The following is a 26009-nucleotide window of genomic DNA, read 5'->3' as shown; positions in this document are numbered from 1 at the left end:
ATTCATGCATTATTCAATAATGAATAACTTGTTCATGTGTGTATTGGGTGTATCCATCTGGTGTGAGTGTAGCCATGCCACCCCTCTGGCATATTCTAGACATTTTGATAAAAGGGGCCTTGGGTGATGCCTGGGTGGCTCAGTGGTCGGGTGCTTGCCTTTGGCCCAGGGTGTGATCCTGGAGTCCCCGGATCGAGTCCCACATCGGGCTCCCTGCATGGAGCCTGCTTCTTTCTCTGCCTGTGTCTCTGCCTCTCTCTGTGTCTCTTATGAATAAATTAATAAAATATTTTTTAAAGGGGGGGCCTTGGGTTTACCTTTTTTTTAAAGCACACTTTTTATTATATAATGTAATGTAACATCTGCATAGAGCAAAGTACACAAATCACAGGTGTATGGGTAAGAGAATTTTCTGAAACTAAACATACTTGTAGGACAAGCACCCAGTCAAGCAAGAGAATGTTCCCCATACCCCAGCTGCCGCCTCAGATGCCTACCTGCCACTATGGCTCTCAGCTGGGACTGGTAAACAGCATCTTGACTTCTTCTTCCTCTTTTTTTTTTTTTTTTTTTTTAAGATTTTACTTATTGATTTGACACAGAGAGAGAAAGTGTGGGCCAGGGGAGTGGTAGAGGGAGAAGCAGCCTCCCCCATCAAGCAGGGAGTCTGATGCAGAGCTTGATCCTAGGACCCCGGGATAATGACCTGAAGGCAGACACCCAACCAACTGAGCCACCCGGGTGCCCCTCAACGTCTTGACTTCTAACACTATATATTACCTGTGTTGTCCCAGAATTCCATACAATTGCCTTCACACTGTTTTGTGTTCCTATGTGTCTTGTTTCCACTTTGTTCAACATTGTGTCCGTGTGGTTTATCCATGTGGCTGCATTAAGCTGCACACTGTTCTTATTGATGTGTGGTGTTTGCATATTGTATGACTATTTGCCCCTCTAGCTCTAGATGACACGAATGCTCTGTGGTCTCGGACTGTCATACACGCTGCGCTGCTGTGAGGTTCTTGTACGGTTCTATTGATGAGCATGTGGATGAAATTCTGGATGGATGCTGAGGAGTGGAGTTTCTGGATTTCATGTATTATACATGCGTTCAGCTTTTGTGGTTTTCCAAAGTGGTTATTCCAACGTATACTCCCACCAGCAGTGTGTGGGGCCCACCTTTCTTCCCAGGCTTGCCCCCAAGCCTCTCACCCTCTGCATGACCCCTCCTCACCCTTTATCTGTCTCATGTCCCCCTGGGCCACCTGCCCACTTCTACCTCCAATCTCTGCCCCCCCCACCTGGGGCTTCAGTGTGGGGTTTCCTCCCACGGCTCTGCTGTTGGCTCCATCCAGCTCTGCTGCTAGAGACACATCCCCAAGCCACTCCGGGTGGTGCCGTCTGGGCCCGGCCCAGCCTTTCCCACCCCAGGCCCTTTATCGGGAGAAGGGCCTCCCATGCATCTCATACATCCTGGGGGACCTGGCCTGAGGGTGAGGCCTTCTGCTGAGCACAGTTGTCTTTGATAAACCAGGTGTGGGTTCTGCTTTCTTGGGGGTCTGCAGACTGGAATCTGAGATAGAGGGACCTGGCATTTCTCCTTATGAATCAAAGATGGGGAGTCAGATCTGAGTGGAAGAAATGGACAGAAGAATTCCATGTAGAACCTGGCATCTGATTCACCGGGAGGAGGTGGAGGGGAGAACGGGGTAATAGCACAGAAAGGACCTGAACTTTAGAATCCATCACATCCGGGCTCACATTCCAATGCAACCAGGCCCAGCTGTGTGCTGGATGCCAACAGCACCAATTTTGGTGATTAAAACACACAGAGGTGCCCATGATACATCCAGGAAGGGATGACTGAGAGAGAAGGCTCTGGAGCTGGGATTTGGGGGAGGGGTTAGGGGTGGGGGTGCTTGCCTTCATGACCTCTCTGGGGGCTGCAGCCAGCGAAGCCACTTTCCCTGCTGTTCTCTTTCTCTGACTCTCCACCAGCGAGGTCTCTGGCAAGTTCCGCCATCCCTCTGATGCTCAGGTGCCACAGCCATGAGATGGGATGACAATCCCCTCCTCCTGGGAAGGCTGAGTGGATAAAGGAGGTGACAGTATTTAGTAGACCCTGACACCTGTCCCCCCTGGGGATGGCTGTCTTGCCATCATGGACCATTCTGTGTATCACCCTTCAGGGCTCTGCTTCCCTCAACCTTCCCACTCCCTGCTCACTTACCTTCCTTCCTCTCAGGCTCACTTTGGCTTATTATAATTTTAGACTCAGAAGGGTGGTTAGAGACCAACTCGCCCAACCCCCCCTGTTTTACACTTTGGGGAAACCAGGCCCAGGGAAGTAGAGCAATGGGATCAAGGTCACCCAGCCAGCTGTAGTTCAGGTGCGAGCTCCACTCAGGAGTTCTAGCCAAGGACAACGAATGTCCCTGCTCAGTGTGGCTCCTAGTCTACGCTCCAGGGAGATGTTCAACCTCGTCTGGGAATTTTCTGACTGATTCTGGACAAGAACAAAAACCAACAGGCATGAACATTGCCTTTGAAAAGCTGGTGGCTAATTTGCTGTGGGGCTGTGTTTTCTTTTTAGACCCCATCAAAAGCCACATTTTCTGACCCAAACTGGCTATCGGTTTCACTCCAAAGCAAGCACACTCGGTCGATTAGCCGCATGAACATAGTGTGCTATTGATGTAATTGTATCCAGCTTAAAAATCCCAACAAAAAATGTTTAAGACAAAAGAAAGACGCTTGGTTTGGGAGAATTCAAGTTGCTTCTCCACTTTTAATTTTTAAACCAACAAAGAGCAAATCATTTTTAAAGGTTACTTTCCCCTTAAAAATACTCCGGGTATGTGTCACTCAGGCACATGTTGAATGTGTGAAATGTGAGGTTTTTATCACTTGTCTGAACCTTCCTCCAGGGACGGGAGGACCTTGGCATGAGACTCCCTTGCCACAGCGTGTCATCAGCAACTTCTCTTTGCAGCCTGAGGGTTTGCTTTTTTCTGTTCCCCCCAGAGAGACTGGATAGAGCTGCTGGACTCAGAAAAATGAGGCCAGGAAGCTGCATGATATGATTCTGGATTTACCAGCACTTTCTGCTTCCTGATGATAGCTACCATCTCCAGTGCCTACCACGTGTCATGTGTTGGGCTGGGTGCTTGTTTGTCTGTTTAGTTATTCACCGTCATTCATAATCCCTACTGTAACCTTGGAAAATACTCATGGATTTAAGCTCCTACCTTGATCACAGCCACCATCTGGCTGGATTATTGTGGGAGGTGCACAACCTTCTCTCTGATTCCATTTTTGTCCTCTCTGGTCTCTTCTCTATGGAGAAGGAGATTGGCTTTAACGGTGTCAGTGCAACCACATTCCTCCTCTGCTCACACCCTGTATGGCTCCCATCTTCCTCAGATCAAAGCCAGAGTCCTCCATTGGCTCCCAGGATCCTTGTGACCTCTGTCATGTCACCTCCCTTAACATCCCACCTCCCTGCCCACCAACTAACCCCAGCCACACACAACTCCTTGTTGACTCTCAAACACAATGGGCACACTCTCACCTCTCTCCTCTGAAATTGTGGTTCCTATGGCCTGGGGTACTCTTCCCGGGAAGACTCATGGGTCATTTCTATGATGGTCCATTTGAGGGATTAGGTCAGTGAGGTCAGTGAGGACTCAGATGATCTCTAGGATGCTTGTTTGTGTTAAGGGTAATGCTCCCAAAAGTTTTTGCACAAAGCCCCCTTTGGGCAGGGGTTGGTGAATGCTCTCTGGGTGTCTGAGGGCCTCAACCAAAACAACCTACTACAGAGCCGAACATTTTAAGGATTGCTCACTTATCTTAAAAAAAGATCATGGTAATTTACACTCTATCCCATTATATATTTGCATTTGCTTGGGTTAAACTAATCTCCCATAAAATCTTTGAGTTGGCTTATGGTTCAAGAAATGCTATGGAAGGGACCTCATCAACTGAAAAAGAGAGACTTGGGGGTCGGTGAGGTAAGGTGAGGTTTTTGGATAGATGGAATAAGGAAAGACTAGAGTTGGCATGAGAGGACCTTGAGAGATGAAGAGCATAGTTAAGGGTACTATCATATATCTCATATTCCACACCAACCACTTTTGTCTTTTATCCTCAATTTCTTTGTCTGTAGAGTGGTGCCAACTTTGAGGATTACTTCACGGAGTTTTGTGGAGTCAACAGAATGATGAGTGCAAAGCAGCCAACACATAGTGATGTTCAGTTGATGGCAGCATCACCGCTGTTGTTAGCTATCACCATGGCAGGGCTGATTTTAAGATCGTCGGTCTAGGGATGTGACCAGAATGTTCTGGATTGATTTCCCCAGCACCCATAGAGGGCCGTGGACATGGATATTGGCTGGGGGCCAAGAGCTGATCTTGGTTCTGGTTCCAATTCTGCCACTAACTCACAGATGGGTTTTGGGCAAGGGTCTTTTCATTCCCCTGGTATTCAATGTCCTCATCTATAAAATGCAGAAGCTTGGATGGAACACTTGCCAAACCATTTCTAGCTGGAACATTCTTTGAATCTGGGAGTAGCTTTCTTGACCTGGATGCCATTTCTATGTCTCATGAGATCTCTAATAAAAAAGAGAGGCTTCTAAAAAATCTTCTAATTAGTTTAGTGTTATGAATATGGCCACATTTAGTAGCCATTTATCAAGAGTCTTCTGCTTAGGAGAAGAGAAGGGATTAAAAAGCCGGAGTACAAAATACGATGGGGGAGTCAGGAGACTCAAAGCCTGTTGGACCCATATTACAACCTTGTCCTTAATTCTGGGGACATAATTCAGGTTGTGAAAGGTATCACTTGCATTTTGCCTCAAACTAGGGATCCTAGAATTATAGGATTTAGGGGTGCTCTGGCTCATGGTGGGATTTATTTTGCCAAGGGGACATGAAGCTGATCTAAGATTTGGGCATTTTAGTCCAGTGACCATTTTATCAAATTACATCACTACTCAATTCAGCACTCCTGGCATTTCTTCACCTATAAAATAAAGAGAGAGACTGTTAAATTAAGATGGACTGCAAGATTCCTTTCCACTATGTTAATGTACAATTCCTTGAGTCATAAGCCATGTTGAAGCTGGGGTTAGAACCTAGGAGAGCATTGCTGCTGTCCAAGGTCCAGAAGGAGAGTGAGGGCCAGTCTGTCCCAGTAAAGGGGAGGAGGGCTCAACTGGGTTGAGAGATTCATGTCATCCACCCTAAAATCATCATTTCTACAATCACATTGCTTTTCCATGTGCTGTGTCCTGGTGTTCCCCACCCCCTCAGCCTTGGAAACCACAAATGACAGGGGCCTTTGGAAATAGAATAGCAATGGTAGATGATGGGGTAGCTTTGTTTTCTCACTGAGGCTGTGTCTGCCCAAGGCTTGGGTGGTCCAGCAGCAAGGATACCAAAGTCAATCTCTCTCCATCAGTCTTAATATTACCATATGCTGTGGGGAGGGAAACCCTTGGAGCATTGACTAGCTACGGTCAGGTTATTACTCAAGATCTTAGAGGGGCTGGCTGTGAGGACCCTGAAAGAGCATCTCATCTACAGCCCGAACAGGATGGGAGAGCAGGAATGTGGAAGAGATGAGTCAGGAAGGGCAGGAGAACCTCAAGGCTCAGGCTCATAGATTGGAATCAGTTGAGCTGGAGAACAGATCAGCAGCAGTGAAGATTGATTTGAGGAAGCTGAAAGTAAACTCCTGGGATGTGCCTGTTGATATTAGCTCCTTTCAATTCAACTTTACACGTGGAAACTGAGCACTCACTGTGTTAATTTGTTCATACACATGATTTCATTTGATTCATTTTAGGGACCTGATAAAGGTCATTTTAAAAGCTAAGTAAATGTAGCCTCAGATTGGTGGGAGGGACTTGCTCAACCTCTCTCAGTTGGCGAGTGGCAGAAATGAGGTTTGAAATAACCTTTCTGCTTATAAAACTCCTACTCATTCCACAGCAAACACCCCCACCCTTGACTCTGAATGTGATAGAAATAGGGTTGACTTATGCAGGGTGAGTAAGCAGGGCAAATACAGAAAGGGTGCTGAGTTTCCTCCTGTGTCTGACCTTTGGGCAGACACAGCAGTACATTAGGGTGGCTTGAAAGTCCACTCCTAGGAGAAAAGGGCAGTGTGTGCTGGCTGGCATCTTATGGTCAGCAGTGGCTCTGAGTCATGGGGAGAGGGATGTGGGAATGTCCACTGGTCAAGTCATCAAAGGAAATTGGCCTTTGGGTTGTCTTTGGCCCCAGGACCGGGAGTCATGAACACAGGCTCACCTATAAGATGTATCTGGAGATTCAAACACCTTCTCTCTCTTGAGATCATGTGATTCCTCAAATAAATGGGAACCATCCGTTGAACGTCTACCGCACTCATTTGACAAATAACTACCAAGTGCCTACTAAGTGCTGGGCACAGTGAGCCCTGTGAAGCTCGCAGTGTCAGAGACAAACCAGATGGACCCCCAGCTCTGTCCGCTGTGGTTGGCGTCTTGGTCACCACGTGAGAGCTCCCCTTTCAAGTGCTGGCTCCTCCTGCTGCCCAGTGGAAGCACCATTCATCCCCCACACCCATCTTCTACTGGTCCTTGGTCTTTTCATGTCTTTGGGGCTGGGGCTGGGGGTGGGTGAGAGAAACCAATGGCCCATGGAGGACAAATCACAGAGCCAAGTGGGGATCTTCTCCCTATTCTTTCCTTTAGGAAATGACAAGTTTAACTTAAATTAATTCAAGCTCAGTTCATACCTGAAGAAGAAAAAGGAGCTGGTTAGACTCAATTTCTTGTTTGGCTTTTCAAGCCTGGTATTAATCTACCCATCAGCTTAGCTCATCAGGAGAAAACATGCTTTTTAAGAAGTTTTCTAACTGAAAATAATGCCTCATTAAGTTAAACATATTAACCTGAGAACAGAGTTGATGTCAGACAGACTAATGAACGTCATTACAGGGAATGCACTGTAATTGGCAGAGGGACCAACCAGCCACTGGCAACTGTGTGCAGATGTGCTCAGCTGTTGTCTGTTGGATGGTGGATGTGGAATCCCGGGGGGAGGGGGCGAGGGACACAGGAGAGGAGATGGCCAAGAGCTGCAGGGAGGTGTGCCCCAGAAGCAGTGCCCCCCCCCCCCATGAAATCCAGCATCTTTGCAGGTGGTGAAGGGTGCTTAGCCAAGGGAGGCATCATGTGTGACATGACTCATTGCTGGGTCTGAGGGGAGGGACACTGGGTTTAGCTTCTACAACAGGCCAGAGGGCAGGAGGGTTGGAGTTCGAGCATCAGAACACCAAGGTCTAGTGACTGGCGTCCTCCACATCCCAGTGGAGAAGGTTCAGTTCCAGCCCATTTTACAAAGTGGAGCGTGGTGCTAGGCACTTCCACGTGTGTTACATTCAGGCAACTCTCACAGACTCCCAAGAAGATGAATGGTTTTGGCTTAGGATTACAGATGGGGACATTGAGGCTCAGAACAGTAAAGGGGCTTGCCCAAGGTGACCAGTGTGTGGGCGGGAGAGCCGAGGCTGTGACCTAAGCTGTCTGACCCTGGTGGAGGTTTCCTCTCCCAGCCCCATGGCCTCGCCCTCCCGGTGGTCTGTCTTCAAAACCCTCTTGACTCTAAACTAGAGTAATTCCTTAATTACAGCTGTATGAGGACTCTGACTCAGAGCTGGTGTTCCCACTATGCAAAGGAGGCCCAGCTGTTCCCCGATGGCTAAAAGCTCCCCTCACTGTGAGTAACTGCTCTTTCATAAGGTGGGCTCTGGGTTTTCTGGGTGAGCATTGTGGGTGCAATTTAATTGCAGGTTGGTGTACTTTATATGCTAAATACCACATATTCTGGGTGAAAGCTATGTTTAACTCTACTGTAATTATTTCTGCAATTATATATTTAATTTCCATATCTCCTATAAGTTCTTTGGTGACAGGGTCTCTGTCTATTTTATTCTCAGTCTATTCTTCAGTGCCTAGCACATATAGTGGGCACACTCTAAACATTTGTTGACTGGTTGAATGAACAATGCCCTGAAAGGGGGAGATGAGTTCTAGCAACCCAGTTACAGGGTCTTTATGCAGGGAAAAACACTTGTGGAATTTTAGGAACAAAGATGGTGGTATAGAGATGATTGAGAAGAGTCAAGGCACTGATGAAATATTGTTAGGCTATTGAGTGAGAGAGATCTGGTATATCAGTTGCCTAATGCTGCATAACAAACCACCCCAAAACTTACTGGCTTAAAATAACAAGCATTGATTTAGCTCAGAAGTTCTCAGGGAAGCTGGTCCTTCTGATCTGGGCTGGGTCTGACTGATCTTGGCTGAGCCCAATCATGCACCTGCAGTCAGCTTGTGGATTGGTTGGGGGCTCCCTGGTTTAGCAAGGTCTCAGCTGGGATGGCTCCGTTCTGTTTCATGTGATCTCATATGACAGCAGGCCTGCCCACTCTTATCTTCATGATAAGGTGAAGATAAAAGTTCAAAAGAGGGAGTAAAAACACACAGGGTGTTTTGGCCATATAATCTCGGGCTGGCTTATTGACCATATTTCTGTATTCTTGATGCTCTAGTACTGGGGCCTTGATTTTGGAGATCCTGTTCCTCCTGGTGTTAATTCCTGTTCATATCCATAACACAATGGATAGATAGTGTTAAGGATTTTGCTATAAGTGTGCCATTCATATAAAAACCAACCAATCCAGAGCTCACACTCCAAACCACATCTAGCTCTCATAATACCAAGTCAATGTTCCTTTTGCCCTACATCACCCCGGGGTCTATGGCTGGGTACTCAGGGACCACCCGTATAGTACAAAGCTGCCAGAATTACTCAAATTATCCAATCCTAAACTCACTCATTGTACCTGCCTTGCCTTGCTCTTTCCCTCTACAAAAAACCAATAAAGGCCAAGCTCTCCCCTCTTTTCCTTCTGCCCCCTGATTCACACTGGTGGTTCTGCAGGTGGCCCTGTGTGGCATACTGTGCCTCTTGTGTCTAGGGATCTGTGAATACAAATTTCTTTCTTAATGACAATCACTTCTGTGTCTGCATGTTTTATATCTGACTGCAAAAACAAAGCAAAGCAAAAACAAAGAACAAAACAAAACAAAAAACCCCGAACTGCATATATTTTAAAACAACTGGGAACTGGCACATCATTTCTACCACATTTCATGGGCCAAAGCAAATCACAGAGCCAGCCCAGGTTCAAGAGCTGGGGACAGAGACTTCATCTCTTGATGGCAAGAGAAGCAAAGCCACATTTCAAAGGGCTGGAAAGAGATATAGACAGACTGGAAGTATTGTGACCATTTTCCAACCAATTTTTCATATACGTTTTAACATTTCATTATTTACCATTTAGATTTCTTACAAACATTCTCAGCAAACTAGGATAGAGGGGAATTTTTGCCAACTGATAAAGAGCACCTATGAAAAACCAACAGCTAACATCATACTTAATGATGAAAGACCCCTAAGATCAGGAACAAGAGAACACCTGCTCTCCCCAATGTCTTCTCTATTCACATTGTACTTAAGAGTCTAGCCAGTGCAATTAGACATGAAAAGGAAGTTAAATGCATATATATTGCAAAGGAATAAGTAAAAATTTTATTAGCAGACAACAAGATTATCTACATAGAAAGCCCAAAGGTTCTAATGACATGGATGGAGCTACAGTGTATTATGCTAAGTGAAATAAATCAGTCAGAGAAAGATAAATACTATATGATTTCATTCATATGTGGAATTTAAGAAAGAAAACAGATGAACATATGGGAAGGGGGGGAAAGGAGAGAGGGAAATAAACCATAAGAGACTCTTAATGATAGAGGTCAGACTGAGGGTTGATGGAGGGACATGGGTGGGGGAATAGGATAGATGGGTTGAAGGGTATTAAGGAGGGCACTTGTGATGAGCACTGGGTGTTGTAGGTAGGTGATGAATCACTGAATCTTACCCCTGAAACCAATGTTGCTCTGTATGTTAACCAAGTGAAAATAAAAAAATAAAAATTAAGTACATTGTAGCAGTTTTTTTAAAAAAAAGAAAACCCAAAGGAATCTGTAAGTTATTAGAACTAATAAATGAGCTTAGTAAGGTTTCAGGATATAAGATCAATATAGAAAAATCTGTTGTATTTATGTTTACTCGTAATGAGTAGAGACTAAAATAAAAATATCATTATAACAGTATCAAAATGTTTTAAATACTAAGGAATAAATCTGACAAAAGATGTGCACAACCTGTACATTGTCAACTAAACAAACATTCTTGAGATAAATTGAATAACTGTTTGGATAGAAATATGTTGTTCATGGGTCAGAGAACCTAATATTGAGAAGTGTCAGTTCTCCCCAAACTGACGTCTAGATCAACTCAATCCCAATAGGCCTTGTTTTTCTGGTAGACTTTTATAAGCTTATTTTATTTTATTTATTTATTTATTTATTTATTTGAAGATTTATTTATTTATTTATGATAGGCATAGAGAGAGAGAGATACAGAGACACAGGAGGAGGGAGAAGCAGGCTCCATGCCGGGAGCCTGACGCAGGACTTGATCCCGGGACTCCAGGATCGCACCCTCGGCCAAAGGCAGGCGCCAAACCGCTGAGCCACCCAGGGATCCCTATAAGCTTATTTTAAATTGCATATGGAAAAGCAAAATGCCTAGAGTAGCCCAAACACCTGTGAGAAAGAAAAATCTACTTGGAGGATTAACACTAATTGCAAGCTAAAGTAATCAAAACAGTGTGGTATTGGCATAAATATCAACAAAAAGATCAATGGGGAAAAAAATAAAGCATTCAGAAATAGACCTGAAGATATGTGGATAACTGATTTTTCACAGAAGTACAAGGGATGTACAATAGAAAAATAGTAATTTCAACAAACAGTGCTGGCATAATTGGATGCCCATATGCAAAAAAGTGAGCTCCAACTCATACCTTGTACTACATAAAACCTTAAGTCAAAATGGATCATAAATCTAAATGTAAACCCTAAAGTTATAAGACTTCTAGAAGAAAACAGTGGAAAAAAAATTTTTGTGACCTTGGGCGGAGGCATAGCTTTCTTAGGAAGGACACCAAAAACATGACCCATAAAAGCAAACATTGGTAGATTGGAGTTAATTAAAATTAAAAGTTTCTGCTCTTTGAAAGACAGTAAGAGAATTAAAAATATAAGCCAGAGACTGAAAGAAAATATTTACAAAGCATAAACCTGATGAAAGAGTCATATCTGGAGTCTATAAAGATCTCTCCAGACAACCAACCAACCCAAAGCAGACAAAGGATGAAAACAGTTCATCAAGAAGATACATGAATGGCAAATACAAAAGCACATGGAAAAATGCTGAACTTCATTAGTGATTAGGAGAGACGGGCACTGGGGGTTATTCTGTATGTTAGTAAATTGAACACCAATAAAAAATAAATTAAAAAAAAAAAAAAAAGGAGAGCACAGATTAGAACCACAATGGCATGTCTCTACAGTGTTCCCTTCAAGTACAGGACGGGCTGCCACGTGCAAGAGGAAGTTGTGTTCAGTGTGGCCTGAAGGGAGGGCTCTCCAACATCCCAAGCTGTGCAGAGACAGAACGGGCTACTAGGAAAAGTGGTAGAGTTCCACATCCTCGGAGGTGTGCAAACAGGAGTTAGAGGGAGGTATAAATACCCAAGTGCTCAGGCTTTGGCATCGGACAGACTGGGATTTGAGTTGCACCTTGGGTGTTTCAGGGCAAAGGACTTCCCTTCTATGAGCCTCAATTTCCTTATCTGTAAAATGGAGCCATGAAACCACCCAATCCATTGGGTTATTAGACTTAACTGAAGCAACACATACAAAGCACAGGCACAGAGTCAGACACACGTAAGATCCCGGCGGCTGGAAGTTACCATCATTATCTTTCATTTTTCACGGAACGGATCTGTCATCAGATGAGGTGTTGGCTGTTAACCTCCTTCCAACGCTCCGGGGCCCCATCATTTATCTCTGACCCATGGAGGTCTGGCCCTCCTTCTTGCTCTCCCCCTGGGCCCGCTGTCTTCTTCCAGAAGTGGTCTCTGCTGAGTCACAGTCCCCCCACCGGGCCTTCCTCTTCCCACTGAACTTGGGTATCGAGGTGACATTTCCTCGTTCCCACTGTCCACACACATGTGAGCGCGACTGAGAAACATTATACAGGGCTCCTGGAGCCACAGACACGCTGACTTATTTACAACCTTGGCAGAGCAGAGACCCCTTTCTGGGGAGTGATGTGGCAAGGTGTCCCCTCTGCGGCTCTCACAGAGGGCCAGCGGCTGCTCTCTTGATCATCTTCCTGGGTCTCCAAAATGAGCTTTGATTTCAGAGGAAAAGGAACAGGCTCCTAAAGCCTTTTTCCAGGGCTCCTGGCAGAGCTGGTGTTTCTTGGTCTTAGTCAAAGGCCCCCCTCCATGAGCGATTGGCCACTTAGCACTTGTTAATGGATCTAACTTCCATGGGCTTTAAGTGTTTTCTCGGAATTGATCTGCCTGTGAAAAGTATGCTTCGGAGACATGAAATAACCATGAGAGCCTTAAATGAATTACACTTTATCAAAGGGAGAAAAACAATGCACTTGAAACACGTACTACGAGGGAAATGAAGGGCTGCCATGCATCAAGACGGGGAGGACGGGCTGAGAGGCCCCCCCCCCCCCGAGCCTGCGCGCTGAACTCACAGCCTGCCACAAACGCCTGCATTTGCATTCGAGAGGGGAATGTACATCCCGGGGCACATTCTGTGTCGTGTGAGGCGGCATTTCCTGCTCCTGTGCCCACGGGCTCTGCCCCCACAGGGAGAGGGGTGTCGGAGTCACTCCCCTCCCCCCTAGGGGTGCCTGCTTTGCCTGGAGAAGGGAGGTGGGGTCCTGGCCTCTCCTAAGCCCCCCCCCCCCCAATTCCCATCTGCTGGGAATGAACCCTGGAGACCCTGAGCAAAGGGTGCAGGGACCCCGATCCTCAGGAATGTGGTCCTCTGGAGACATCTCACCCGAGATGGGAGACTTGAGATCAGCACCCCGGCCCCTCCCTGACAAAGGCCCCAGGGGGGCTCTGTGCACTTAGATGCTCAGGTAGCAGGTGTCGTGGAGGGCCAGCCTGGGCCGGCTCGGTGCCGGGGCTGGAGGTTCAGGGCAGGACGAGCCCCGGTGCCCACCCTCGCTCTGCACGCAGTGGGGACACATCAGCCTCCCCCCCACCCCCGCCGTCACCTCTGTCCCCTTAGCCCGTGTCACCACCTGACTCTAGATACAGCCATGTCTGTTACTGTCCGTCACCCCACTAAACGTCAGCTCCCCCTCAGAGCTGCGTCCCCTACCTGGAACGGCCCCTGGCACGTGGTAGGTGCCCCGTTCAGTGAACATCCTTGGACGTGCGCTAATGGAGGGGACGGGAGGCACGGGGAGCCGCCGGTGTCCTCCGTGGGCAGCCTCCCTGGTGGGTGTAGGAGTGTGGACAATACTGACTCCATCTTTGGCTCTCCGTCTTGTCCCTGATGTCCTCTCTTGGGGCTGCACGTTCCAGGCCCCTTAGAGATTAATACACATACCTTAGAAATGCCCGCCAAGGCTGGGCTGGGGGGACACTTGCTTTGGTCTTCCGTGACTCTGTTAGAACACACTCTTTCCCCTTCCTGACGCACAGGCGGTGCCACAGGATCTAATTAAAGGCTAGCTGCCAACTGGGTGCATGCAAACCCTTTGATCTCACTACAGTGCCCTTCTGCGTGTCCCCTCGCTCTATAAAAATCTGTGGTTAAGGTCGGGGTTTTGCAGAGAATTGCTGCAGCTCTCACGGATTGTCCTCCATCAGATCCTCCCTGCCAATAAATTATCCTGAATAAAACTATGCAAACTGTATAGAGTGCCTGCTTTGTTATTTGGTCTCAAAGTACCTTCTCAGTTTGGGGGTCACTTTCCTGTCCCTCCCCCCACTTCTAACTGGGTGAGGCTGAGCACCCCAGGGTACTCAGGCGGGGCTCCAGAGCGTCTGCAGCAATCACCGAGGGCATCCAGGGTATGGAGCACCCAGGGCTCTGTGGGCACAGAGTCCACACCGCGTGTGGGCCACTGTCCCACCCTGGCAGAGGCCAATGGCACGTTGGTGCAAGGGCTGCCCTGGCCCAGACCGCATCCGAGGCAGGCATGATACCTTCAATTATCAGAGGGAGGTCTTTTGTGTTCACCTCCTGGATTCTCTCCTTGAAGGTAATAATTAAAGCAGGCAAATCAAAGAAGGAACTGCCTCAGGGCTCAGGGGTGGGAGGGGAGAAGATGTGGCGTAGACTTAGGGGGCTGGGGTGGTGGGGATGGGGTGGGGGCTTGGCCACCAGGACAGGAGGTGCTGCAAATAGAGGCTTCTCCATGAGTTCCAGAGTCCCCCCGCCCAGCACCAGAGAGAAGGGGGCCCCAGTCTGTGCTTTCCTCTGAGAGGTACTATAGGGAGGGAAGTGGGAGCAGAGGAAGGAACGACAGAGGAGTCAGGCACACAGGGCTCCCCACTTTCCTGCTGTGTGACTTTGGCCAAGTTGCCTCCCCGCTCTGGGCCTCAGTTCCCTCATCTGTGGATGGGGGACAGTGATCTGATCAGCTTCTCCCTCCCTGGGGGTGTTGAGGAGATGAACCCTTGAAACCGCACCACTGGACACCAAGAGCAGAGGGGCAGTAAGTGCAGTGGTCAGGGGTAGGGGGCTGGAGTCAGCTCCCGGTCCGAGGTTTAGATCTGGACTGTGACCTTGGACAAACTCCTTAACCTCCCAAAGTGTCAACCCCCTCAGCTATAAAATGGGTTAATATCAGTCTGTTCCTTAGAGATTAGTGGTGAGGACCAGTGAGAGGGAACGCACACCGAGCCTGGCACACAGTAAAGCCCCAGCCCACCGTGGGTCATACCGCTGGTGCTCTAATGCCCGTGAACCTGAGGCATGTTCAGGATCCTGGCTTTGTCGATCCTCACTCCATCCTCTATGTCTGTAGGGCTGGGTCTGGCTCTACCTTGGGTCCCCAAACAATGTTAACCCCGTTCCAGAGAGTGGCCCAGGGATGGGAGGATGTGTTGCTGGTGCCTGGAGCTTGGACTACATTTTCCCAAAGAAGCACTGTTACTATGGTTAGTAGTAGTAGCAGCTGTTAGGACTTTTGGATTGACTCACTCCAGTCTATGAAAGACAATTTATAGTTTCATTTAAAAATTATGTTTTTAGTTCCTCAGGACTTTAGGAACACAACACTGCTAAATTAGTGGAGAAGAAATGGATGTCCATCACGTGTCCCCTACACGCTAGGCATGGGCTAAGCTCTTTGCACATGTTAGTTTACTTTCTGTGGTGAGCCAGTGAGATTGGTGGTGCTCGTCTTATTTAATTTCATCGCTTTTTTTTCCCTTGCATATGTTTGTTTTATTTTTTAAATTTGCCTTTTTATTTGGGGATCACTGTAGAGCCATATGAAATTATAAGAAATAATACAGGGATCCCTGGGTGGCGCAGCAGTTTAGCCCCTGCCTTTGGCCCAGGGTGCGATCCTGGAGACCCGGGATCGAATCCCACATCGGGCTCCCGGTGCATGGAGCCTGCTTCTCCCTCTGCCTGTGTCTCTGCCTCTCTCTCTCTCTCTCTCTCTCTGTGACTATCATAAATAAATAAATAAAAATTAAAAACAAAAAAAAAGAAAAAAAAAAGAAATAATACAGAAGTCTTTCCCTGTTCCTCCCCACTCAGTAGGACTATCAACTCTGGAATTGACCTGAGAAACAACCAAAGGAGCATGCTGGAGGGTGGGCAGAGGAAGGCAAATGGGCCAAGCACCCCAGGACTGGAGGAACAACACAGTGGTAGGGCGTCTCCGGCCTCCTGCCCGTTGAATAAGGAGACCCAGGCCCCAATCTAGCAAAAGAAGGCAGCCGGCTTCCCCTTGTTCTAATGGGAGCCTCACCCACACCCCCAGGTAACATGGAAAAGGGGGCTCCCACCACCAACACCCAGCTCAGGAAGTGTTTGTATCCTTGTGAGGGAATTTATTAACATTTAATTTTAACAGTTTAATAATAATAATAAAAATACAGACTGATCCTGTACCCTTTAGCCAGTTTCCCCCCATGGCATTATTTTTGTAAAACTATAGGATAATATTGCAACCAGGGTACTGACGTTGATACAAGCCAATCACATAATTCAGATTTCCTCAGTTTTTACTGGTACTTATGTGTGCTGTACAGAAGAGCTATCAACTTGGGCACAAAAAGGAGGAAAGATTGTACAGATGTGTTTCATTGGGGGACCTCATCTCACTCTCCCCTTCCCTTTGAGGTCTTGTCTTTGCTTGCTTGTCATCCTCTTCCCAGAGCAGTTGTGTTGACTCTGTTAATGGATCTTCTCCTCCCCACGCTGGGCAGGTGAGGTTGCCCATAGCTCAGGGCGGGCCATGTGACCAAGGCTTAAACCAATTCGTGCAATGGAGTTCTGTAGCCATAGCTGTTGGCTAAGGGAGGGCATAGGATCCAATGGAGCCAATGAAATGCAATGGGGCTTTTACTGGGGTGTCTGAGAAAGAGACTCTTGCTCTTTGCCACTGAATTTGATCTTGGAAGTTGAGTCTGAAGCGCTTGCCGCCATTTTAGGTGTAGCCTCAGAATGAGGACAAATGTGAAGGAGAGATGAGGAGGAGCCAGAGCTTGGTGGCATCGCTGGAGGCCCCTTCAAGCTGTTTCTGAAACCAGTTGAGCCCTGAAAGTTTCCAGGACATGAATCAATGATTCTCTTTTGCTTAAGCCAGTTTGGGTTGAGTTTTCTGACATGTGTAGTAGAGAAGACCCCTAACTGGTTCAAAGACCCACCCAAAGGAGCTCATGTGGCAAGATGGCTTAGTGGGAGGACATGAAGGTCTCCTCAGACCCCAAATGAAGACAGAACAGCTGGTGTTGTGGGGCCAGGGGTCACCTGACACAGACTCTTCTTGTCTCTTTCTGTATCTCTGGCTAGATCTATAGGATGACTTGTCTTCTAGCTCCTTCTGCCCATCTTCCTCCTTTTCACTGTGGACAAGTGGCTTCTCTGCTCACTTCCAACCCACCACAGCTGTGCCAAAAATGGTGGTCTCCAGCCCTGCGCTATGAGCTCTTCCAGCTGGCTCCCACAGCTTACAGACTCTGTCTCTATGTTCCAAACTGAGATTCCAGGGAGAGAAAACCTGAGACTATGTCCTGAGTGGACCAGGTGTTAACCTCAACACTGTTAATAGACTGCAGGTTGGTGGCGGAGGTTGGGGGTGAGTGGGGAGTGGAGGGAGTAATTTATCAGGAGGAGGGCTGCGGAAGGAGGGACGCGCAGGGGGGAAAAGAGTCCACATTTTTGAAAAGATGGGAGTTAGAGTCCTGTCCTTATTTTTCCAATATGGAAACTGAAGCTCAAAGAGGTACAGTGTGTTGCTAAACATCATGCAGTCAGCAAGCTGCAGAATCACAATTTATCCCATGGGTTCAGCTGGATTCCACACTTCCACCCTGGACTCCGTTTGCTTTCCTGGCTCTTGCTCGTATCTGCTCCTCTCACCTGTCACTTCCTGCTGGGCCAAGCAGAGCAGGGAATGGGGAGAGAATGACTTTCCTGAGAGGAGAGATAACTGGGCAGCTCCTGGGGCTGGCAAGGGGGGAGACTCGTCTTCACTCCCACAGTGCTGGAGGTTTGCAGATTCCCATGGCTCCTGCACCTGAGGCCGGGGCTGCCCCAGCGTTCCTTCCAGAGCAGGCCCGGGGAAGTCCGTGTACTTGGATCTCCTGCTCAGTTATTCATGCAAGCAAGAGTTTAGTTAAAATTTCATGATGCTCATTGTGTTTTACCCAAACAGCTATCTGAACGTGTACAGTTTCGCCTGAGTCCAGCACCCACCACTGAGATCTTCCTCCGAAGCCTCCCGACCTCCACAGATAAGCTTGATCACAGTGAAGTCCGTGATGGATGCAAGTCTGGAGGGGAGTGGCCTCCTGCGGACACAGTGCCGTGACCAGAGGTCACACAAGGCCTCTCAGGAGCAGGGCTGGCCTTTCACATTTGTCTATGTGGTCCTGACCTCTGGTGTCAGAGATGATCTCTGACATTTACTGGCCGGATCAACAGGGTGATTCCAGATGAACAAGGGGCAGGAAGGGCATAGGAAGGGGAAGGCTGTGCGGGGTGGTGCCTGGAGGTTACTGAAAACCTCATTCCAGCAGATAGGGCAGTGGGAGGGTGGGGACTGTGTGTCAGCTGGGTGACCTTGGGGTGGTGACTTAACCTCTCAGATCCCCAGCTTCCCCGCCTGGAGGGCAGAGCTGGTGAGCCTGGCTCCCAGGGGCGGTGAGGGGCACAGGGGAGGGGAGGCTGTCGGCGGGGCCGGCGCACAGCAGGTGCCCAGGGAAGGAAGCTGCTGCTGCCTGGAGCTGGGTGTGCAGATGACAGGCTGAGCTGGGCAGGGGTGAGGTGGGGTCTTGGGTCCTGGCCCTCATTGCCCTATTGCCCACTGTCTTGAGGAGGCTCTGGGCACCACAGGGCCACTGGAGGATGGGTCCACACAGAGGTGCACCTGGCATGGAGCAGAAGGACCTGCACGAAGTTCCCCCCCAGGTGGGGAGGAAGGCCCAGCCCAGGAGATGGGAGACAAGACTCGGCATTTAGAGATGGGGGGGCAGGTGACCGAGGGCCAGAGGGGTCATCCAGGCCTTCCAGCAACAAGACAGAGAAGAGGTGTCCCACCATGGGGACTGGGCAGGGGGACATCCCAACTCGGGGCGAGGGCCTAAGAGAAGGAGCATGGCTTGAGCCCACACCTCAGCTCCGGTGCGGGGAGAGTGCAGCCGCCACTGCAGTGTCCCTCAGTTTCCCCTCTGCATCCCTGGCTGCCGGGCCCCAGGGCAGGTGGAAGAGCTGAGGAAACGTGCAGCACAGCCAGGGGGAGGGAGTGCCCAGTGTAGCATAGACTCGGGGAGACAGTGGGGATTCTCTGCGAGGGCTGCTGAGGCTGGACGCTCTCAAGAATCACAAAGGGGGGATGCCTGGGTGGCTCAGTGGTTTGGTGCCTGCCTTTGGCCCAGGGCGTGATCCTGGGGTCCCGGGATCGAGTCCCACATTGGGCTCCCTGCATGGAGCCTGCTTCTCCCTCTGCCTGTGTCTCTGTCTCTGTGTCTCTCGTGAATAAATAAATAAAATATTAAAAAAAAAAGAGTCACAAAGGGAAGGAGAAAGTCTTGGGGGGACCCGGGAGGAAACAGGCCTAATCCTGGGGGATACCTTGGGTGGTAGGAAGAGCAACTGGCCTCAGAAGGGGGGTATCCGGGTCCCGGACCCATCAGTCTCCAGACCAGTGTGTGACCCGGGGCCAGTCACAGCCTCTCTGGGCTTGGTCTGTGCACCTGCAGAACAAGGCTGCTTCTAGGATGGCTCCGACATTGAGCCTTGACTTTTGGGGTTCCAGGTGGTTGCTCTCTCCGCCTCCGGCTTTAAATCTGACCAGTGGCCTCTCGGCTCAGACCGGCCTCTGCCAGAGGAAGACAGGTCAGCACCAGGAAGCCCCAGTGCTGACACAGCAGCCTTCACAGTCCCTGCGTGATGCTGGGCCTGGCGGTGACAGGGCTGCTCGGTTCATTAGAGTCTGGGGATCATGTGCCCTCGCCCTTGGAGATGCCATTATGGGAGGTTTCGGCAGCTCCCTCTGTGGGGGGACAAAAAATGGAGAGAAGGGGCAGCGGGAGATGGATCTGACTCGTGCCTGGGGGGCGAAGCTGAGGCAGCAAAGATTTGTGCTGGTGTCAGCTTGGAGACTTAGGTGGTGGAGGGGAGGCAGCCGTTAGGCTCTTTCCTTTCCTGTGATGGGAACCTCAGTGCCACTTGGCTGGAGCTCAGAAGGGACTTGCTGGTTTTATGTCACTAAAAAGCTCAGGGATGGGTGGAAGGGTCTTCAGTGACACCTTGCTGCAATGGCTCAGGTGTTGCTACCAGAACCTTCTCTGTGGTTTTGTAGCATCTATCTCTCCCCTGGTGCCAGGCTGCACTAAGTTCTCCTTGTTGGGGGCGTGATGGTTTTCCATCCAGACTGGAGTCCGGCAGAGAAGAGAGAGCCTCCTCAACACCTGTTCCACAGTTTTGAGATGACTCCCATTGGCTCCAGGGGCCACACCCTGACCCCGGAACCATTCTGGAAGGTCAGTAAGTGAGAATGTGGTGATTGGGTTAATCTAGTCAGGGGGGCAGGATGCTTGAGTGGCTCAGTGGTTGAGCTTCTGCCTTTGGCTCAGGTCCTGGTGTCGAGTCCCGCATCGGGCTCCCCGTGGGGATCCTGCTTCTCCCTCTGCCTGTGTCTCTGCCTCTCTCTGCATGTCTCCCATGAATACATAAATAAAGTGTTGAAAAAAAAATAAATCTAGTCGGGGGGCAAGGTTGACCCAGGCTGAGCCTGGGATGGGCTGAAAGGAGAGGAGGGGGGAGTTCTGGGCACAGCTTTCCTAGTAATAGGGTGCCCGGTACTAGGTGGCAAGAGCTCACAGGTATCCTCCACTGGGCTTAGGGCAGAGGACAAGAAAAGCAGTGTATGGAAAGAAATCAAGAAGAATGGGGGAGAAAAGCCCAATATCCACAGTGCAGAGTGGTACAGCTGCTATTGCCTGGAATCTAGAATCCTAGATTTAGTGTTGGAAGGATCTTCTACAAGTACCTGGTCTGACATCATGTTTATAGATAAGACAACAGAGATCCAGAGAGGTTAAGTGACTGTCTCAAGGTCACACAGCTCACTAGTGGAAGACCTAGGTCTTCCCAGAGAGAGCTTGTCCAGTGGGTGTCTGTCTGTTTAGAGCCCCGCGGCATTACAGAGAGCTGTGAAAGGCAAGCCTCGTTCTCACTCAGATCAGGCGGGCAGCCTGCATGGGCCAGAGCCCCCTTGCCTTGGTCCCTCATCACTCTTTGCCCCTCCCACCCCATCCCCTACATGGGCAGGTCTCAGTAGACACATCCAGCTGGGCCTGCTGGAGCCCTCTCCCAGGGGACCCTGGGGTTCTCACACTCCTGACTGCTAGCCGACCCCTACCTCTGCACCTGGCCCAGCCTCGCTGCTGGTCGTGCAAGCAGCAAGTTAACTCCAAGAGCATGAGGGATGAGGAGGCCGTGCGTGGTCATCCAGCCCAAACCCTGCATGTTACAGGGGGGGACACTGAGGCCCAGGAGAGGAGGAGCACTCCAAGGGAGGTGGCACGACGCAGAGGAAGGGCTCCCGGCTCCCAGCTCCCAGTGTGATGTTGCCCCCAACACACCCACCTCCCCGCTGCCTGCACCAGCCCTGAGCTGGGGGCCTCATGGCCCCAGGCGGGACCGTCCACCATCCCGAAGGCAACACTTAGACACTGACGACCCTTCTCCCCTGAACAGTGTCACCCTTGCAAGGTGTATCCGTGCACTCACTCTCCTACTGAAACACACAGAGAGCAGGGATGGGGGGGTGGGAAGAGCAGCGGGGGGTTGTCCAAGGTCAAGGTCAGCTGCTGCCCCGGACATAGAACCAGCTCCTGCCTCCCGCCTTCCCAGGACAGAAGTCTTCAGAGTTTACGACATGGCATGTTATGGTCCTTGTTCCTGCGCGGCTGGTGTCCTGGGAGTGCTGCCCTGGCTACCGAGGGGGGACGGAGACTCTGAGAGGCTGGGCCCCTGGGCCTCACAGCTGGCCAGCGGTGAAGACAGAGGGGCCTGGGTTCCCAGAGGTCAGTCTGCTGCCTGTCACCCCACCCTGCCGCTCTCCCAGAGGGGAATGGCATCCCGCAGGTAAGGGGAGCCTGACCGACAGGGGCACACAGGTCAGGTGCTCCTCCTCATGAGGCAGGGGGCTGCGAAGCCCAGCAGCTCCGAGACGCCCTGGGGCCTGGCCTCCTCCTCTGTTCCCTGCGAGCATCCCCAGGGTGTGTGATCACCCCTGAGGTCCCAGTGTGGCTGCTCTCTGGGCCTCGGGGCCCTCTCAGGATGGGTGGTGTGGGGTCCACGGGGAGCCCCGCTGATGCCCCGTCTCAGGGCCCCGAGCTGTGTCACAGGACTGACTGCTGGGGGGAGTGTAAGGCTTTCGAGCTGGGAAGTTGTCATCCATGAACAGAAGGAGGTTGTGTCCGTAAGGGAGAAGAGGAGGGTGCCTGTCAGTGGGCGGCCCGCTGCCTCTGCCCGACACCGAACCTCATTGTCCTGGCTGCCACTTCCGTGTACCCACATGGCTCAGCGGCTGGGGTCTCGCAGGGAGAGGCTGACCCCTCACTGGGGCCCCAGGGGAGTGGTTTGTGGGGCCAGCCTCAGCCCCTCTGACTCCCTGCCCCAGGGCACCCCCACAGCTCCCAGCTCTGTGCTGCTGTCCCCCGCTTGCGTGTGCTCCCTGCCCGCCCCCCAGTTCTCCGCCACTCAGGCCCCCTGACCAGCTGGGCAGGCACGTTCCTGCAGCCTGGAGATGAGCAGCTCACCACGTACAGTCCCGACACCACTTTCAGGCTGAACCCCTGTCTGCAAGTCTGCTATCGGAAGTCCAGACCCAAATCAGCCCCCTGTGTGACACTCCTCTTGTGTCCCCCTGGGGGGATGTTCCCCCGGGTAACCTCAGCAGATGAGGTTGGAGCAGCATCTGTCAAAATTCAAAATGCACCTACCCTTTGTCCCAGTGATTTCACTGCTGCGAGTCGGTCATTCTGAAATACTCCAGAGTACAAAGCTATGTGAGGATCTTCACCACAGTGTTATTTGTAGTAACAAAGACCAGAGAAACCTAACCGCCCAGCAGGAGGAGGGGGTACCTAAACTATGGCACATCCAAATCATCGCCTACGAAACAGCCATTAAAATGATTGCATTTGGCCTCTGGGCTCTGACTTTGGAGACTGTCCATGGTATGTTTTTGGATAAAGAGAGTAAGTTGCTGAAAAATACGAACAGCTTGGTAAGGATTTTAATAACCTTGGTTTGTACACAGACAACTACCTGGAGGGATGTGCACCTGTATTGGGAGACCCCCAGGGAAGTTCCTCATGTGTGGAGACCCTCTGACCCCCTGAGCTCTCCATCCCTGCCCAAGACCTTTTGTGCCCGAGATCCCTCCCCTGTCGCCTACATCATCAGTGTTCCCAGCTCCTCTGGGCCATTCCCCCTTGGTGTGCAAACACAGCATTAACTCTGTAATCCCCTCACGCCTCTCTGCTCCCTTGGCTTCCCTGCACAGTAGGACAAGAACCACCAATTCCCCTCCTTCCATTTACTCTTCACTCCGCTTGAACTGGATTTCAGGCCCTCACTCTCCACCACACCTGCTCTTGTCAAGGTCACCAGTTACCTATGTACTGATAAACCCAGCTGTCAACACAACTTGACAGTGACACTTGACCTAACAGTATTCAGCATAACGGCTCACTCTCCTCATGTACCCTCCCTTTCTCTGCTCCTGGGATCCCACCTTCCCTGCTTCTCCCCCTACCTGCCTGGCTGCTCCTTGTGTGTCTCCTTTGCTGGCTTTCTTCTGACTCTTCAACCCGTACACCTTACACTCTCCCTGGGCTCTGCCTTGGTTCTCTCCTCCTTACCCTCCCTCAGCCCCTTGGGGACCTCGAGAGAGACTTGTGGCTCTTTATGCTAGTCGTCGGCTGATGTTCCCAAATGTACACATCAGCCTGGACGTCTCTCTGAGCTCCAGGCTTGTACATCCAGCCACTTATTCCTCCCTCACTGCCCCTTCCCTCCTTTCTTCCTACAAAAATCACATATTACCTCTATAATTTACACATGTGTGTGAACCAGCCTTACAAGCAGAGACTATTTACAATAGAAAGCAATTCTACACGTTATAGAATGATTTGCCCAAAGCCTTTCTTGAAATGCTGCACTCTCCAGGGGCCTACAGAAAATGATTTTTATTTATAAACACATTACTTTCATGCTCCAATGCAACCCTTAAAAACAAGCTCAGTTTCTGTCTCAAGTTTTGCCGGATGCCACCAGTAGCTTCCCAAGTTCTGGTTCCAAAGAGCTGGACGCTGTGCTCAGTGCCAACGGGAACAAGTCAGATCCACGTTGAAGGGAAACCCACTGTTGGCTCACAGAGGAGGCTTTTTAGGACTTTACCTGCGAAGCCGATGCCACGAGAAGTTTAGCGAGACCCTAAGCATCATGAGCTGGTCCCTGGTCCCTGACAAAGACTCCATCCATCCTCGACCACACTAGCCAGGCTCCTCTGAGCCCTCCTCTTGACTAGGCCTCACTCTAGGACTATAAACACTTTAACAAATGCTAACCTAGTTTCTGAGAGCTCAAGGCCACATCCCTACAATGACCCTGCCCCCTCTGAAACAACCAGCCTGAGAAAACTCAAGGCTGCCGAGAAAGAAGTCACTTTTGTTCCAGCCAGTACCTGACGCGAGGATCCCTGTCTCCTGGCCCCTAGGGGAGGGTAGGAGCCCAACTTTGATAAATGGCACTTAGCACACTAGATGGGTTTCACAGGGACCCACCTTCCTAGCCACTTTTCACTTCCCTGACTCTGCTCTAGCCCCTGTCACCCCCCACATACCCCCTCATTGTCCCTCAAACAGCCTGTCGCCTCCGCAGAGATCTGAGGGGACTCAGCTCTTTCTCCACTGAGTAAATTCTGTTTTCACTGCCGTAACTGATACCCAGCTGCGTTTCTCTTTGACGTCCCTCTGGTTGGTGGGGCAGCTGGAAGGGGCTTAATTACAGACAGAAGGGTGGCTGAGGGCTGGGAGGAGGAACAGCTGCTCTACCCTCTTTTACCACCCCTGGGCGTATTCCACAAAAGTGGAGCTTCTTGGAACACATTGGCTCCCTCTTTGACACAATGATCTATGAAGCTACTCTAAAAAGGCATTAATGAAGACAAGTGCTAGGCACACCCAGAGGTACACCCAGAGGAGGCCGGTGAGAAGTGAGCAATGCCGTCTTAGATACACACCCTGCCTTTCTTCCACCCTCAATTCATTCTCCTAATTTAGAACTTGCTTATACCTCTGCTGTTTGGGGATTGTGAATCCTTGGGACAGTGTTGCAATGAGAGCTTTCTTTTCCTTTATTTATTTTCCCACAGGAGAGCGGGCTCGGGCACCTGAGCACAGAGTGCAGCTGAGCTAGATGGTGGTGAGGCCAGCAGGAACAGCCTGTTGTGGGGGAGGGGACTGCATGTACTAAGGCCCTGTGGTGGGATGGAACAAGAAGCATTGTTTGGTCAAGAAGCATGGTCAAGAAGCATTGATTGATGACATCACTCAAATCATACACATCCTGCCCAGTGACACCAGAGTCCAGTGGATAGAGAGGGAGAGAGAGAGATTGAGAGATCATGCTGTGAGTGGACTAAGAGAGGTGGACCCTCTAGGGCTTTAGAGACCAAAGAGGTTTATTTTGACTCAGGGGAGACATGATGCCATGGAAGTATCCTTGATTGGAAGGACGCCATTCCCCACAACTCCCTTCCCCACATACAGTGGCTCCCAGATGGGGAATGCATTGGGGTGGGGTTGGCCAGAGGGAATGCAGGGACACCAGTCATGACACAGCCATGCAGACAAGAGGTGGTGGTGCTGGACTGGGGCAAGTGGACAGAGAGATGCAGTCAGGTAGGCAGCTTAGAGAGAGACCTGAGAGACAAGGCCATCGGGGCTCGGAGAGAGGTCGGGTAGTGGAGGTGAGGGAGAGGAAGGTGTCAAGGCGGACCCTAGGTTTCTTACTCCAGTAACCAGATGAGTGAGTGGAGGTGAAGACGAAAGAGCACCAGCTAAGGGGGGAAGACTGGGATCCCGAACTTTGGGAAATTACATTTGAGGTACCTTTGAGATGTGCAATTGCGAGTGATGATGAAACCCATCCGTTTACCATCTCTGTAGCTTTCCCTTTTCCAGAATGTCATATCAGCCTTTTCAGACAAACTTCTTTCATTTAGCAAAACATATTT

This window comes from Canis lupus, chromosome 2 (genome assembly GCF_011100685.1).
Source record: "Canis lupus familiaris isolate Mischka breed German Shepherd chromosome 2, alternate assembly UU_Cfam_GSD_1.0, whole genome shotgun sequence".
In the NCBI taxonomy this organism is placed as follows: Eukaryota; Metazoa; Chordata; class Mammalia; order Carnivora; family Canidae; genus Canis; species Canis lupus.
This window is presented reverse-complemented; position numbering follows the sequence as displayed.